Source organism: Phasianus colchicus, chromosome 3 (genome assembly GCF_987193195.1).
Source record: "Phasianus colchicus chromosome 3, bPhaCol1.hap1.1, whole genome shotgun sequence".
Taxonomy (NCBI): Eukaryota; Metazoa; Chordata; class Aves; order Galliformes; family Phasianidae; genus Phasianus; species Phasianus colchicus.
The window spans coordinates 6,045,769-6,060,856 of NC_143438.1; the positions used below are offsets into that span (position 1 = coordinate 6,045,769).

The 15,088-nt window shown below is 39.8% G+C and overlaps 1 protein-coding gene across 7 annotated transcripts in view; it reads right to left on the bottom strand.

Moving 5' to 3' along the window:
• Positions 1 to 15,088, bottom strand: part of LOC116239835 (uncharacterized) — an 88,428-nt gene that overhangs the window by 56,988 nt on the left and 16,352 nt on the right. The gene's annotated exons all lie outside the window — the stretch shown is intronic.

Here is a 15,088-nt window from a genome sequence, read left to right on the forward strand (position 1 = left end):
TGTCTCCTTAAGAGCTACTGCTGGGTTCCTTGGAAGACTCAGGACATGGGTAGAAAAATGTCAAGGGGGAAACCTTGCCCAGACATAGACCAGGCAGCAAAGATCCCCAGGGAAAAAAATCATGTTTATTAAGCCACTACTCTTGTTCAGTAAAGGTTAGCAAGCATTACAACGAATTTCCTCTTGGGTCAAATAAAGCAGAAATGAGAGTGGATGTGATACCACCTGACAGGCCTTGATTTTTAGCTGGAAGCTACAGTACTATTTTGGATTCTTTTAGGTTCTGGATCTCAGTTTACAACAATAAAACATCTCCATGATGATTGAAAACAAAACAAAACCCAAAAACTAACAATGAGAGACAGTCATTTTATCTCCAGAGAACTGCAGAAGTTGGGTTTGTTTTTTTTTTTTTTTGTATAATGTTCCACCATTACATGTGAATCTGGAGCAGACTGGTAATAATGACTGCGTAAAAATGATGGCTACAACCATAGATGTACAACCAAAAACTGCTTCTGCACGAGCTTTAGAAGAGTCAAAACCACTACTTATTTTTCTCCAGCTTTATGAAAGTGCAATCCTGTGAGAAGCCTATTGTGTTCTTCTTCAGAAAAATAAATTCACTGTATTTACCGAGAGATGTACTCTGCAAATGATCTAACATCTCATTAAGATGATTTTACCCCATATTGTTCTGGCACATGGGCTCTCACAAACATTTTCAATACTCTGCTCTTCAGATCTCATCAGAATCCTAAACTAGGTCATCTGGAAGGATGATATAGTACACAAACAAACCAATCACATCCAACTTCTCCTTTTCTTAAGTGTCTACTATTTGGAGGAATTTGCCCTGCAAAGGAAAGGAAAAAAAAAATTAAGTCTTGGGTGGCCCTGTCCCAATAGTTCTCTCTGCACCCCAAGAAAGGCAAGCTGCAGGTCAGGGCTAAGGTCTGTCACATCATGGTGGCAGGCAGCAAGGTCTATTCTTAGCACACAGGAGCTGACATTTAGTAGAACCGTAACAAAGACAAGGGAGTTTGTGAACATTCTGCCAAGAGGCCAAGGGCCACGTCATCCTGATAACTCAGATTACAACTACAGCTTATTTCATTTTAGTTACCTCATGTTAGCAAAGATGTAGGGAAAAATACTTCAGTTGTCTCATGAAGAAAAGGCAGCTGAGAATTAATGACAAGACAAACTTTCATTGGCTCTGGATTTACATTTATGAATAAATAGATAATCAATCAAACATTTCAAGGGAAACATTAATGTTAATGATGAACATCTGACCAATGCACAAAAATGCAGTCGTTTAACAGTTTGCATCTTAGAAAAAGATACGTATGATACTGTTTTGGTATTTTGCTTTTCAAAGCAACAACAACAACAAAAATATTTAAAATGCACAGCTATTATCCCCAAAGGTATTTGTTTCAGTTGTTTCATACACAGTAAATTTTTTGTGCTCTTCTGCAGAAAGAACATGAGTAGTTGACATTTTCATATTGATACTCCTTTGAAAACATCCCATGCAATGCTCGTCTGCTGGATCAATAGTCTACTAAGACTATGCAGGCTTGGCAGTCACCAGTGTAAATAAATGCAGCCAACTTCTGAATACATCACCAAATCCAAAAGTTTGGCCTTCATTTTTAAGTCTCACAGTTAGGAAAACTTTCAGGAAAGGACAGGAAGAAGAATAGAGAAAATGCACAACTAGAAGCAAAACAAGCAACCTCCAATCAAGAACTACAGAAGAAATCTGCCAAATATGGAATTAAATCAGTGCTAAACATTGCTGAAACCACAAATAGATCTTAATTTCTAAGTTCTAGCCCTGATACAATCTAGTCCTCAAGGGAAAAAATAACTGAATTCTCTGGTCATCACCTGTTGTAAATAGTTGCAAAACACAAGGCATTTTCTTTACACCTATAACTTCCGCTGAGTTCAGTAGTTCAAAAAGTCTCATTACTGCAGCAGATAAGACAGAATTATGACTCTGGGCTTGACATGGTGAAGTGCCTCATTACACACTGTCACAGACATCACAGAATGCAACAGAGATTTCTTCGTCAAGGAGAAATAATGAGCTGTCCTGGGTCTGCAGTGTCTTTTATAGCCTCCCAGATGTTTGCACTTATTTATTTCTTTATTTTTTGCACTTAAAAGCCCCCAAGCCGCTATCAACTAAGTAATGAAAAATATAACAGCATAAAGCTGATAAATATCAAAATACCAGGATTGCTGATTATGGAAATAAACTGTTTGTTCAGCATTTTGTTTTGATAACATGGGATGCGCTCAGATTCTTTCCTCCGCAATTCCCTCCTCATTAACATCCTGTCCAGTTTGCTGCAGGCTATGACGTTGTCTCCAATAATAGTTTTGGCATATGTTTCCTAAGGAAAGGCCTGGCCACCCTTCTGCAGAGAGGATGTCGATTGTGTTCATGCTGGAGATGCACACGCACCGCCTCCTGCTGGGTCTAAGCCCCAGTATCCACATGACCTGTCACTATCACTCAATAACAGCCACCCAAAACCCACACAGCACTGCAGATCTTCCCTAGAAATGGGCGATGTATGTTTGTGTGTCTACATATAGAGACACAAACCATGTATGATAGGCAGATAGACAGGCACAGCCATGCAAGCACTTAAAGCACACTGCAAAAGTGCACTGCATCTTACACTGGAAAAAAACAAACAAAAAAAAAAAACAAAAAAAAACCTCACTGTCATTCCTCGAAATCTTAAATGAAGGGCAAAAATACCTTGGGGAAAAGGCAAGCTTGTTCACTCCCATCATCACAGATCCTCGTATACAGAGGCCACTGTTACATTTGCTTAAGGCTGTTTCCTCTATTTTTTGAGAGAGATGGAGAAGTAACATGAGTGTTGTGTTAATGCAAAAGCATAATGAAGTTTCCAGCAGTGGTAACACAAAATGAGTTCCCAAATGCCCGAAATGCATCAGTTGGAGGGCTGATCTTCAGTAAATAGAATAACCAGAGATAAATGACCAGAAACTCCTCTTTGAACTATGGACTCCTCTAAATCAGTAAATTAAAACAAAAAAAAAAAACCCAAACCAACCAAACAAAAAAACCCAACATATTCTAGACAGTAGACTTCAAGTGTCTCTACAGTTATGAGACTAGTCCTCAGTTTCCACAAACCTGTTGGCACTCTCCCCTGCACCATAGGAAAAAAATTCAGCCCAGAGATAAATCCCATACTGTAATTTGGTGCCCTGTGGCCTCAGCACCAAAGAATAATTCCAAGCACATTTACTTTTTTTATTACAGACCAAACCCATCTGTCTGCTACCAAAAATCTCTGGCTTAACATAGGTACCATATCTCCCTTTTGTGGAGGAACTGCATAATATCATCATTTCTGAATAGAGCTCCCCATCTCCTTCTACCAGCTGAAGTGAACTGTCTTACTTCCATCTTAACTGCTCTGTGAGGAACATGAAATATATAGAAAGCAAATATTTGCCATATCCAACATATTCCTTACTCAAAATTCTGAAAAGATGAAGTAGTAACAGCAAAACTGACCCAGGAAGCAATATGAAAAGGAACATAAAGATGACAAATGCACAATGCCAAGCCTACATTCTTTTCATTTAAAAAATAATTACAGGTAGATAAGTTTATATTCATACATGCAAATTAAACACCTTAGTACTCGTAACGTGCAGAAACTTTTGGTCTATTCTTTGTATCTATTTAAAGATGGGCAATGGACTTTGCAGGGCTTGAAATCCCACTGGGAGACGGAAACTTCTAAGTTTCTAAAGCAGCATTAAAGACTGCATTCGTACTGAGACTGGTGTTGGAAAGAACCCATGCACCCACAGTGCACCTTTTTCCCTGAAGAGCTTCAGGTGAGGAGAAGCCAAAGCTTTACTGCACGATCATGTCTCCACTGAACCAGAACACATAGTAAATCAAAGGAGAAATGCCAAAAAATAGAAAAAGAACAGCCTAGACTTTATTTCCTACAGTTACACTAAAGGAGTGAACAGTGGGTCCCAGCAGTTCTCATTTTTCCAAATAGAAAAACAGTAAGTACAACTTCTCACAGAAACGCAGGTCCTAAAGTGCTTGCTACCCAAGTGCCTTCAAATCCTTAACCTTAACTTCTTACCTCCAGTAAGTACACAGATATCTATTTGGACAGGTAAAAGAAGGAGGTGGCCTGATTTTCTCCTTCCTGAATTCTTCTGAAGGAGTTTCTTGTCTTCACATTCTCTCATTAAAGCAATTAAGTAAGTCAGTAGGGCAACAGATACTAGTAAAGATGCCAATATTGGCAGTGCTTTCATTCTGCCATCCTAACCCATGTTAACAATAACTGACTGTACTATCAGTACTCAACACAGCCTAAGTACAGGCTCTTGGTCTGTTGTTCCTTACTGCACCTTGCTCTTTGCACAATGAGTACATTTGCACTGCAAACCCTATTCGAGGGGAGGCAGAGCAAAGGCCATTATCTGGCACAAAACTTACTTAGAAAAAACAAGCAGAATGAGCATTTCTTCCTGATGCACTGCATCTCGAGATTGCCAGGTGCCAAGGACTGCTGATTGTGTTTTCTTTTTTTTTTTTTTCCCTAAAGCCACATGTCATGTTTGACAACACCCTTGTGAACTTTTGGCCTGACTTAAAACAGCCATAGATTATCCCCCAGAAGTGAAGAATGAAAATTGTTGTTCCCTCCTATCTGTAATTTAGAGAGGAAATAAGAGAACACAGACAGGAAGGAAAGTATGGAGAGATAGTGAAGCAGAAATGAGAAAACTGTAAGTACAGAGTTTCTGTATACGTTCTACACCAAAGCAAATCTCCTTATTTCAAAATGCACCACTCACAAAACTATATGCATTTTTAAGGACAGTATTCATCTGCTCTTTGCAGGACTGGACTAAAGAATTCTAAATGAAAAATACATTTTAAATACAATGTGTGCTGAGAAGCCAACATGGTAAAATATTACAGCTGCGAGTTAGCTGTAAATCATTCTAAAGATACACTGCTCTTTCTCTCCTATCTCCTTTCCTCTTCCTACATGTTGCAACGTCTCTGAGGTGATACAGAAAACCCAAAGCAGAATGCTGGGCATGAGAAATGTCACTCACCTACGTCTGCTTTGGTTACATTTCCCATCACCAAGCAGACAGGAAATGTTCTCAAGCTCACAAAGAGGCAAACAGAAGCCAGAGCTAAAAGTAGACTGTTTTTTTTCTGCATACTATTACTCTGAAAGAACGGAAACCATATGGGGATTGGGTTATTATTCTCCTAGTTACTGCCTTCAGGTGGCTCCAAATTAAAAAGAAAGATTGTCAGCAGATGCACCCATCTATTCTACCTCTTCTTCACCTGGCCTATTATAGTGCTATTGCAGCTATGCTCACCAGCAAGCTCTAGCTTAAGGTATTCCAGCATTTCACTACCCAACCCTTTACCCCCTTAAGTGCTAACAGGCTGATAACTGAGCTAAAAAGTATCACTCTGGGCTTAACCATCAAGCACCTTTTTCTTTTAAGGAATGATCCAAAGGATTTTCAGATCTATTTTTTTTTTTTAAGCTGCTGCACACAGAACAAGCCATAGCACAGACATTCCCTGAGAGCTCTGTCATGTCCTATGTCACCCACCTGTGCTTTAACCTCTGCAGCACCACAACCTTCTCTTGTCCCCTCAGTCATCAAATGCATTTTTACTTCCCTCTGTCTTCACATCCTCAGAATCTTTAAGGAATGTTCAAAGGAACGAGCCGCTAAAATTTAAAACTGCTCTAAATGTTGAAGTTCAATCACCCTCAGCCCAGCATCACCTTCTTCAGACTGAAGAATGTAACTGAAGTTATTGGACAGGGAACAGATCATCATCATTCGAAAACGAATGAACAGGTAAACACATCAAATTTAAGAAACAATAGTGATAAGCACTCTCTCCCATTTTGTTTCTCGTTGTCCAGATAGCTGGACAACAACAGAAAGAGATGTTGTTTGAAAAGTATTTTTTCATAGCAGATACATGCACAGAAAACTACCACAGACATCTTCAAATATATGTCTCAAATATATATAAGCGATATTCAAAATATCTCAAAGACACAAAATAACTGATGGTGCTAAACTGACCTATGGGAGAACTCACAAGCAATTAATATCCACTCTGTAGCACTGAAAAAAATTACACAGAAACCTGTGGGCGTAATATTTTAAAACCACGGGCTCGATGGCATACTTTAGTACCATAACATTGTAGGCTGATTTGCAATTAAGCAAGAGTAGTGAAATAAATATAAAACTGATCAGGAAAAGAACACCCAGAATGCTAACTTCAGGGCATCTCAGTGTGAGCAGTTGTCTGTTTCCTCATCCAAACATACAGGCATTCATCACCAATATTAAGTACAACTGAAAACTAGAGGCACTGCTGAATTTCAAAAGTTTTTCCTGAGTGTACTCTGGAATTATTTGTCATTACTTACCTTCATAAGAAAAACCTCAAATTGTTTTCTACAAAATTACTTTCAATTCTTTCTAGATTTACTTTAGTGGAAACAATTTTTCTTTTCTCAGAAAAGAATAATTTTTTTCTTCTATAGCAACAACAAAATCATTTGTGAAAAAAAGAAAGAAAAGTAGTAAAGATTGTACCAGATGCTGTTCCTTACACAATATACTCATATCGATGGGGCAGTGAAGCTAAAGGTTACATCTGGGAATGCAGCAGGAGAACTTTTCAGCTGCAAATATTGAAGCACTTCCTTTTGAATTACTGCTCTTGTTATTTTTGCAGCTGCTTGTGAACTTTCCAGAGTTTGCTGCTGAACACAAACTAAGAAAGACTTCAGAAATACTGAAGCACTGCTTTTAACTACATCAAGAATAATGGAAATAAAGCAGTAATGACCACATCCATTTCCAAGATGGACTCGTTCTTACACATTCAAATTGCTGTTGAAACTACTCTCCTTCAGGCATTGCTGCCTCTTTCCAAACACTGAAGCATCCTTAAAATCATTCAGTACACTTGAACAAGGCCCATGTTCTACAACAGAAGTGTCCTTATTTTAATAAGGGATCTGAATCAATTCAGAAGGCAATATCCAAGACAACTTGCACTGCATAGTAGCACAGGCTTAGCTATATGATAGTTTTACATGAAATTAGATCACAGCTCAGCAATGCCCACATGGACTCAGATTTCCCTACATATGTGAATACATTCAGATACTTTTATTATGAAATCCACTTAGAGGATTTCAACAATTCATTTAAAAGGCTTGTCGAGATTTTCTGGTTTTCAATAGACTTCGATCTCCCTAGTGATTATATTCAGCCCCAAAACCCACAGTAGCTGTACACACTCCTGTTGCACTGCTAAATCCCACTCACCAACTGCAAGCAGTTTATACTAACGTGACATAAAAAGAGTAGGTAACTAGGTGAAAATTTTCTTGAAATAATAAATAAATATTAACAAGATATTAATGCTTCCCTATATATCTACATGTGAACACTTTAACCTTAATTTACAGGCATATGATACTCTATTTTAAACTCAGAAGTTAGATTCTTATTACAATGCTCTGTGCCTGTCTTTGGACAGCATTTCTTGTCCAAACTTTTAGCCATCAGAACCAAATTGTACTTCAATGCATCTGCAAAAGTTATTTTAGGGATATGGGAACAATCATTTCTTTGCGCAATCTTAAATCATACGTTCTTCAAAGTCGAACTGAAAAAGCAATACGCTTCAATTTAATCGTGTCAGCTCTACAGAGAAGGACCTGGGTGTTCTAGTGGACAGCAGGTTGGCCATGAGCCAGCAGCGTGCTCTTTTGGCCAAGAATGCCAGTGGTATCCTGAGGTGCATTAAAAAGAGAGTGGCCAACAGGTCGAGGAGGTGATCCTCCCCCTCTACTCTGATCTGGTTAATGTTTATAGATATGTAAAAGGAGATGGGAGGCCAGTGGATGAGGCCAGGCTCTTCTCAGTGGTGCATAGTGATAGGACAAGGAGCAATGGACTAAAATTTGAACGTAGGAAGTTCCATATGAACACATCTGAGAACTTCTTTACAACAAGGGTGACAGCACTGGAACAGTGCCAGTTCCAGAGTCTCTTTTTATGGAGATATTAAAGACCTGTCTAGAGGGTTACATGTACAAGCTATTGTAGGGAACCTGCTTCAGCAGAGGGATTGAACTCAATGATGCATTGAGGTCCCTTCCAATCCCTGCAATTTTGTGATTCTGTGATTATTTGCTAATTAATATAATGTTCCCCCTGAATGTAAATACCATTCTTCCCTACAAGGTTATGCAGTCGTTTTCCAATTTAAATATAAAACATTACTAAAGAATAAACTGAATACTTCTACACAAAGATAAGATGAGCAGGGATTTGTGCCGCAATAAGAAATGTAATTACTGATAAAAACAACAGCTTTGTGTTCGGTTCAGCAGGGACTAGAAATCTTAGATCTTTGACAACGTGCACAACAGTATCCCCAAATCTTCTTGAAACTGCTCTGGTCATACATTCTTTTAATGAACAGATATTGATGCAGAAGGCGATCATGGAACAGATACAGGCTGCAGGAGATCTCACACTGATGAAAAGAAGCAGCAGTCATCCTTTGCAATTCAGGACCTGCACAGTCCTATAGTATACCTAGGAGTGTTAAAGATGTTATCTTACTCTGTTCTTAAGGCATCCATCCACTGAATTGGTCATAAATTGACCTTTAGATAGCCATAGGTGCTCCCCAGAAAAACCTGTCATGGGCACATTGCCAACCCTAACCCCCTGCCTGCAGTAGGACATCAGGATCAGGGTATTAGATGAGTTGTTCACATTTCTCATGCGTCACAAGAGGAAAAGTAATGAGGTAATGAAGAAGGGGTAGGGGATGCAAAGATACATCATTCAGGAGGTTGTTTCCTCTGGCTGACAATATGCTCTATTCCTATAAAGCTGCCTTCTGAAGGACAAGACAGTCACCTGAAGAGCTAAAAATTTGTATACAACACTCAAGCCACAAGCAAGGCTGAAATATCTTGGTAATATCAGAGGCGCAATTACCCACAGAGAGGAAGCAGCCAGAAAGAGGATGATAAGTAACAACAATTTGCCTGTATAACAACAGGACACAAAGAGCCATATATCTTGAACAAAGTAGCATCTCACTTCTTCCAGGAAATTGAACTATAATCTCAGCTGACAAAATACTGAACTTTAAAGAATTATCTTAGCTTGAGGAATAGTCCTACTGCCAGCATTGCTCCTGTGCTGCCTCTCCAAACTTTCCCACTGCTCTGTATGGCTGTTCAGAAATGCTCAGTTAGACCATATTCAAGAAGGGGTAGGGTTGGAAAGGCTCTTGTGGCAAAATCTGTGGTGAATTACAGGTCTGCATTCATCACCTCCTGTGGAAGTAATAGAATTATTTTTGTGGCATTTGAATCTCATGGGTTATGGTCTGAACAAGAATGTACCCTTGTCACTGACGTTCACTGAAGTGTAGATGCAGAAACTATAAGGCTAATTCCCATCCTTAAAGGGAATCAAAACACCCTGATGACACCTGGTGAACATTAAGGCCAGCTTTGGTTTCAAAGTCAGGGGCCCTTAGGAAAAACAGAGGTCACATTTGTCAGCTCACTCTTTAATCTCTAAACACTGCTTTCCTTCTTTCTTTCTTTCTGTTTTCATTAGCGCTATCAAGCCTGACAAATATTTTTCTGTTTTTCTTTCCCTCCTCCCCTCACCCATATATCAGTTCTCCCACCATCTGTACCAGGCTCTTCAAGGCTTATTGTGTGAAAACCTGATTAGGAGAGCAAGCTCATTTGTCTGATAAAGTAGCAAAACAGAGCAAAGCCAAGAGTGACCATCACATGGTTACTCTCCTGTGCTTCAGCCTGCAGATCAGTATCAGTTCAGTGTTAACCAAATGCATAAAAAGCAGCACCTTAACACCTTAAAGCAAGACCACCACCATCTCAGCATCTTAAGAGTGAGAAATGAGTAGGGGACCAACTTCTGTATGAAAGGTAAAAAAAAAAACTAATATCAAAGCAGCTGGTCTGAGAGTTTGTTTTCAAGAGAAGATATGAGCAGATGCTTCTTAGAAGAAAAACAAACAGATAGAGCAGGGCAAGATGGCATTTCTCTCTACAGGAAGAATTTCTTAACCGTTCAGTTGGTGGTGAGTTTACATCCTGAAGCATGAAGATTCACTTCCCTTTTGTGGAATGTGCAGCAGTAAAAAGTTATGTAATGTAGCTGAAGATGGCCTCATTACCTATGTGATCTAATATTTATGGCAATATTATTTGTATGCTTGCTAAGTCTTTAATTACAAGAAAACAAGAAACATCACAATTCTTCCTATCTTCACTTCCTTCGCATACAGACTTTTGCATCCCTAAATATTTTGTTGGGTTCATTTTAAAACAAAATAGATATTCTTCTCTGTTACATACAATTACTAACTAAGCTTCTCTGTACTACAGTAAACTAAATAACAAGAAAAAAATTTGGTGTTTCCAAGCTGGAAATATAGGAGTCAGAATTTCTGTACCACACCTAAGAATCACGTGCAGTAGAACTGAAGCCAACTCTTTTCTTCAGACTAGGCATCTCTCCCTGTCATTATCTGCAGGTGAAATGGAGCAGCATGAACACTGTTGGCATAGGGAATTTGCTCCCAATAGGCTGTTACCCTGTAATTTCTATGTCTGTGAATACACTGATTCAGGAAGGCTGCTACTTTTTAAATGTTGAACATGTGCTTCTTTAATGCTACTCTTTCTTAAAAAAAAAAAAACAAAACAGCATGCTTTCTACAAGTTAAGTGTAAAAATAAAATAAGTAGGTAAGTCAAAGTTCTTTAAGTTTCTTCGTGTACTTGTTCCTTGTTCATAAGCAATGTTTGGTTTGCAACTGGAATGATGGTACGGATACACTCCATTCTCAAAGCACCCAGAGCTACAAGCAGACTCCATGTTTGAAAATATTTAACTTCGAAAACCCCAAAATGATGAAAATATCACCCTGTCAATTGTTGAAGAGCATGCTCGAGACTGGAGCACTCTTGGATTTCCTCCTCTGCCTACATGCCTAAGTCCCAAGCATCATTTGTTCTGATATCCTCTATTCATTTAGCCAAAGACAGCATTCCATTTGAAATGCCAAAAGATGACACCAAATTCTTCTTTCATATGTACTGATACAACCCATAGCCACACTGCTTAACTCCCAAGATGCCCCTATACACTTACCTGGGCACAGAGGAACAGATTTTGCCTCACACTCTGTAGCATCCTCAAAATACACAGGACTTGGAAAAAGCCAATAACTCCACTTTGAGACTGCTTTATGTAAGAGGAACCAAAGGCTACAAAGATGGTGAGAGGTCTAGAGGCCAAGATGCCTTAGAGGGGCAGCAATGGTCCCTTGGTTTCTTCAGTGCAAGGAAGAGACTGAAGGAAGGCTTCAAGGCAGCCTACAGCTTTCTGATGAGGATGGCAGAGAAGCAGTGCTGATCTCTCCTCTGTGATTACAGTGACAGAACCATCATGGAGCTGCATCAGGGGACAGTTGGGTTGGGGTTTAGGAAAAGATTCTTTAGCAGAGAGTAGTTGGGCACTTGAACAACCTCCTGAGGGCAGTGGTCACTGCACCAAGCCTGCCAGAGTTCAAGAAGCATTTGGACAACATCCTCAGACATAAGTTAGATCTGTTGTAGGCAGACAAGTTGCCAGGCACTAGTGGCCGCCTGTGGCAATGTGACAGACATCTGTTGTCACCCTTAGCTCATGCACCTGCTCCAACGGTGTGCAGAGATGAGGGTTTTCCCTGATTGATGTGTGTAACTGCTTCATGGGGCTGTGTGGGTGAAGGATGTGGGCTGGCCCCAGCAGCGTACCAACCTAAACTTCCACGTTACATTGCACAAGGGAAAGACAGATTGAGACTCGTACCTGCCCACCCACACAGATAAACCCAGCAGATATAAAAAGACACGACCTTAAAAATCAGAACATAAGAAAAAGAGAAGGAAATGTCTCCCTCTTTTTTTCTTTTCTTCAGTCAATCACCAGAGCTTCAAATAGGTCATGCACAAAAATACGTAGGTCGCTCCTAAAGTAATGCTTCCTACTTAGTTGGAAGCTGTGGAAATTGCAATAGTTAGAAAGAGGAAATAACACTATTTGAGCAAATCCTTGACTAAAAGACACTATTTTCCAAAACGGTCACCACTATTAGCTATGTATTTTCACAGACAATGAATAAAATCTTGCATGCCACAGTCGTGAAAATCTGCATTAGTGGAGATGATCCACTCTCACTGCTGAAATGTACCACCCACAGCCTCACTGTGCTCACATCCAATGTTTGGTCTCCATCAATGTTCAACAAGCGTCAAATGAACGTCAGTGGGTGCCATTTTTTCCTGCACAGAGGAATTCAGTAACATCCCTCTGCTTCACCCGCTCTTTCATGACAGACATCATTTTGTCAGAATGCCCCTCTGCTGCCATTTGTCACACGGCACAAAATATAACAGGATACTGATAGAAAGTTTCCACTTCTACTGCCAGATCACCAACATCCACCTCTGACGTCATGGGTCAGCATGACAAAATAGGAGGCATTACTTTTGGAGCAGCCCTCATGCTACCAGCAAACAAAACCAGAGGGCTAGTAGAGCTCCACTGTCTCAAATCAAGTTACACAGAAAACTTGCCTTTTCTGTTGCCTTCACCATGTCAACACTAGACTGTACCTCTGTCTGTAGTCTTGTCTTAAGAAGGTATCCGGAAAGTTTAGAAGAACCAACTTCACAAGTCTATAAAAACAACCACTTCTACTACGTATGCTCACCTATCTCCTGAGAGGAAATTCACTTCTCAAAAATCTGATATTCTATATGCTCTAATTAAGGGAAAAGGAAATAGCTTTCACAGAGTCTTGTGCAAGGGCCAGTGAACATAAGTCAAACACTCACCTAAAACCATGAAAACACTTTGAAAAGAAGCAAAACAAACATTCTGTTAATTTCCCAGAAGTATATCCTGTAATCCTCCTGATATGAAGGGCAGTAGAGTAGGAAAGTGGAAAAGGAGAATTTAGGGATGTGGCAGGGAGAGTTGCCTTTATTTCTCAGCCTTTATAAGGATCCAAATACAAATTGCATTGACAGCTCAGTGGTGACATCCCTAGCTTCTGATCACAACCTAAATTAAAATAAAGGAAAATTATGAGAACATTATGTTCTTAATTAAAAATAATGGGACTACAATCCTTGTCTCCACGTCTCTGCCATCTACTGATAAACAAAGTAGCCAACGGCAAGGGGAAGCAGGAAAATGTTATCTTCTTCACTAATCTGCCCATAGCAATGGGATGAGGACAAAGTTTGACTATGTTTCACAACTACTTGCTTCACAACTTGGGATAACATTGCAATTCAGGAACTGCAATGTGCTATCCCAAAGCCACAGGGACATGGAGTATCATAGAATCATAGAATGGTCTGGTTTGAAAAGGACCACAATGATCATCTGTTTCCAACCCCCTGCTATGTGCAGGGTCACCAACCAGCAGACCAGGCTGCCCAGAGCCACATCCAACCTGGCCTTGAATGCCTGCAGGGATGGAGCATCCACAGCCTCCTTGGGCAACCTGTTCCAGTGCCTCAACACCCTGTGTGAAAAACCTCCTCCTATATCCAACCTAAACCTCCCCTGTCTCAGTTTAAAACCATTCCCCCTTGTCCTATCACTATTCACCCTTGTAAATAGCCGTCCCCCCTCCTGTTTATACGCTCCCTTCAAGTACTGGAAGGCCACAAAGAGGTCTCCCCAGAGCCTTCTCTTCTCCAAGCTAAACAAGCCCAATTCCCTCAACCTTTCTTCAGAAGTAAGAAATGTAGCTCTTATCTGTTTTCTTCTACCATCTTTAGTTAAAGCATGCATAGATCTTCAGATCCACGTGGACGCTATACTAAATCTGGCCTCTTCTGTCTTGTTTTGTAAAAAATGAGAGACGTGCTAAAACAGAAAGTAAACGTTGATTTCCTCTTCAAAAGATGTGGTTTATCTGTTGACCATTTACTGAGAAAGTATTAAGCAATTCCTGCTAAAATACATTGATCTGAAGAAATTTTACTGGTACAGTGTACGTTACATATGAGGATAAGGCAAAGAACTCTAAATCTTTACAGTCTGTCTCTGAGCAAGACATACAGAGAAATATGTATGCATCCTACACTGCATCATACACTGTACACAGAAAAACAGTAATGCTTTTCTGACGTAAAAATTAGAGTGAGAACAAATGAATAATCATATTATCATCAGCAATGATAAAACTCAATCTTTATTATTACATTTTAAACCAATAACTCCAAGCACTTATTACTCTTACCTTGCAGATCTCAGAATTTTGCTGTGCAGTTACAAGGCCATCGACAGACCATGAGACACAGCTGGAGCTCTGGAATTCCATCAGATGATGGACCACAAAATTAGATACCCTTCTTGTTTTTTGTTCTTTTAACTTCCACCTATGCCTGCATGTATTTTGAACTGCCTCAATCAGCATTTAGCACAGCACTGCTTCCCACTCTGGCTTTCCTTGAACACAGACAATTTTTCATTGGGACTGCTTCCTGCCAGACTGAGCAAGAACATGTGCAAAAACACTCACAATCCCAATTTATACCTCAAAATCTCCCTTTGTCCAGCCCAGTACATTAAAGTAAAATATCTGTAAGATGATGAAAATTGCCAAAAAATAGGAGACAGTCGCTTGTCTTTGCCTGGCAGGATGAAAATGTTGCCTACTGTTGCAGTTTCTCCCCTTGTCAGAGAGCACTGCTCTGGTCACACCTTCAAAAGTAGCATTTGCTAAATCATCTCCGTTTGCTGTGCATCCATTCTCCCTCATAGAAAGCAGCACCTTAACCTCTCACTTTCACCCAATTTACAAGACACAGAGCCTTAGCACCTACTACACGCAGCAGAATCTAAAACAC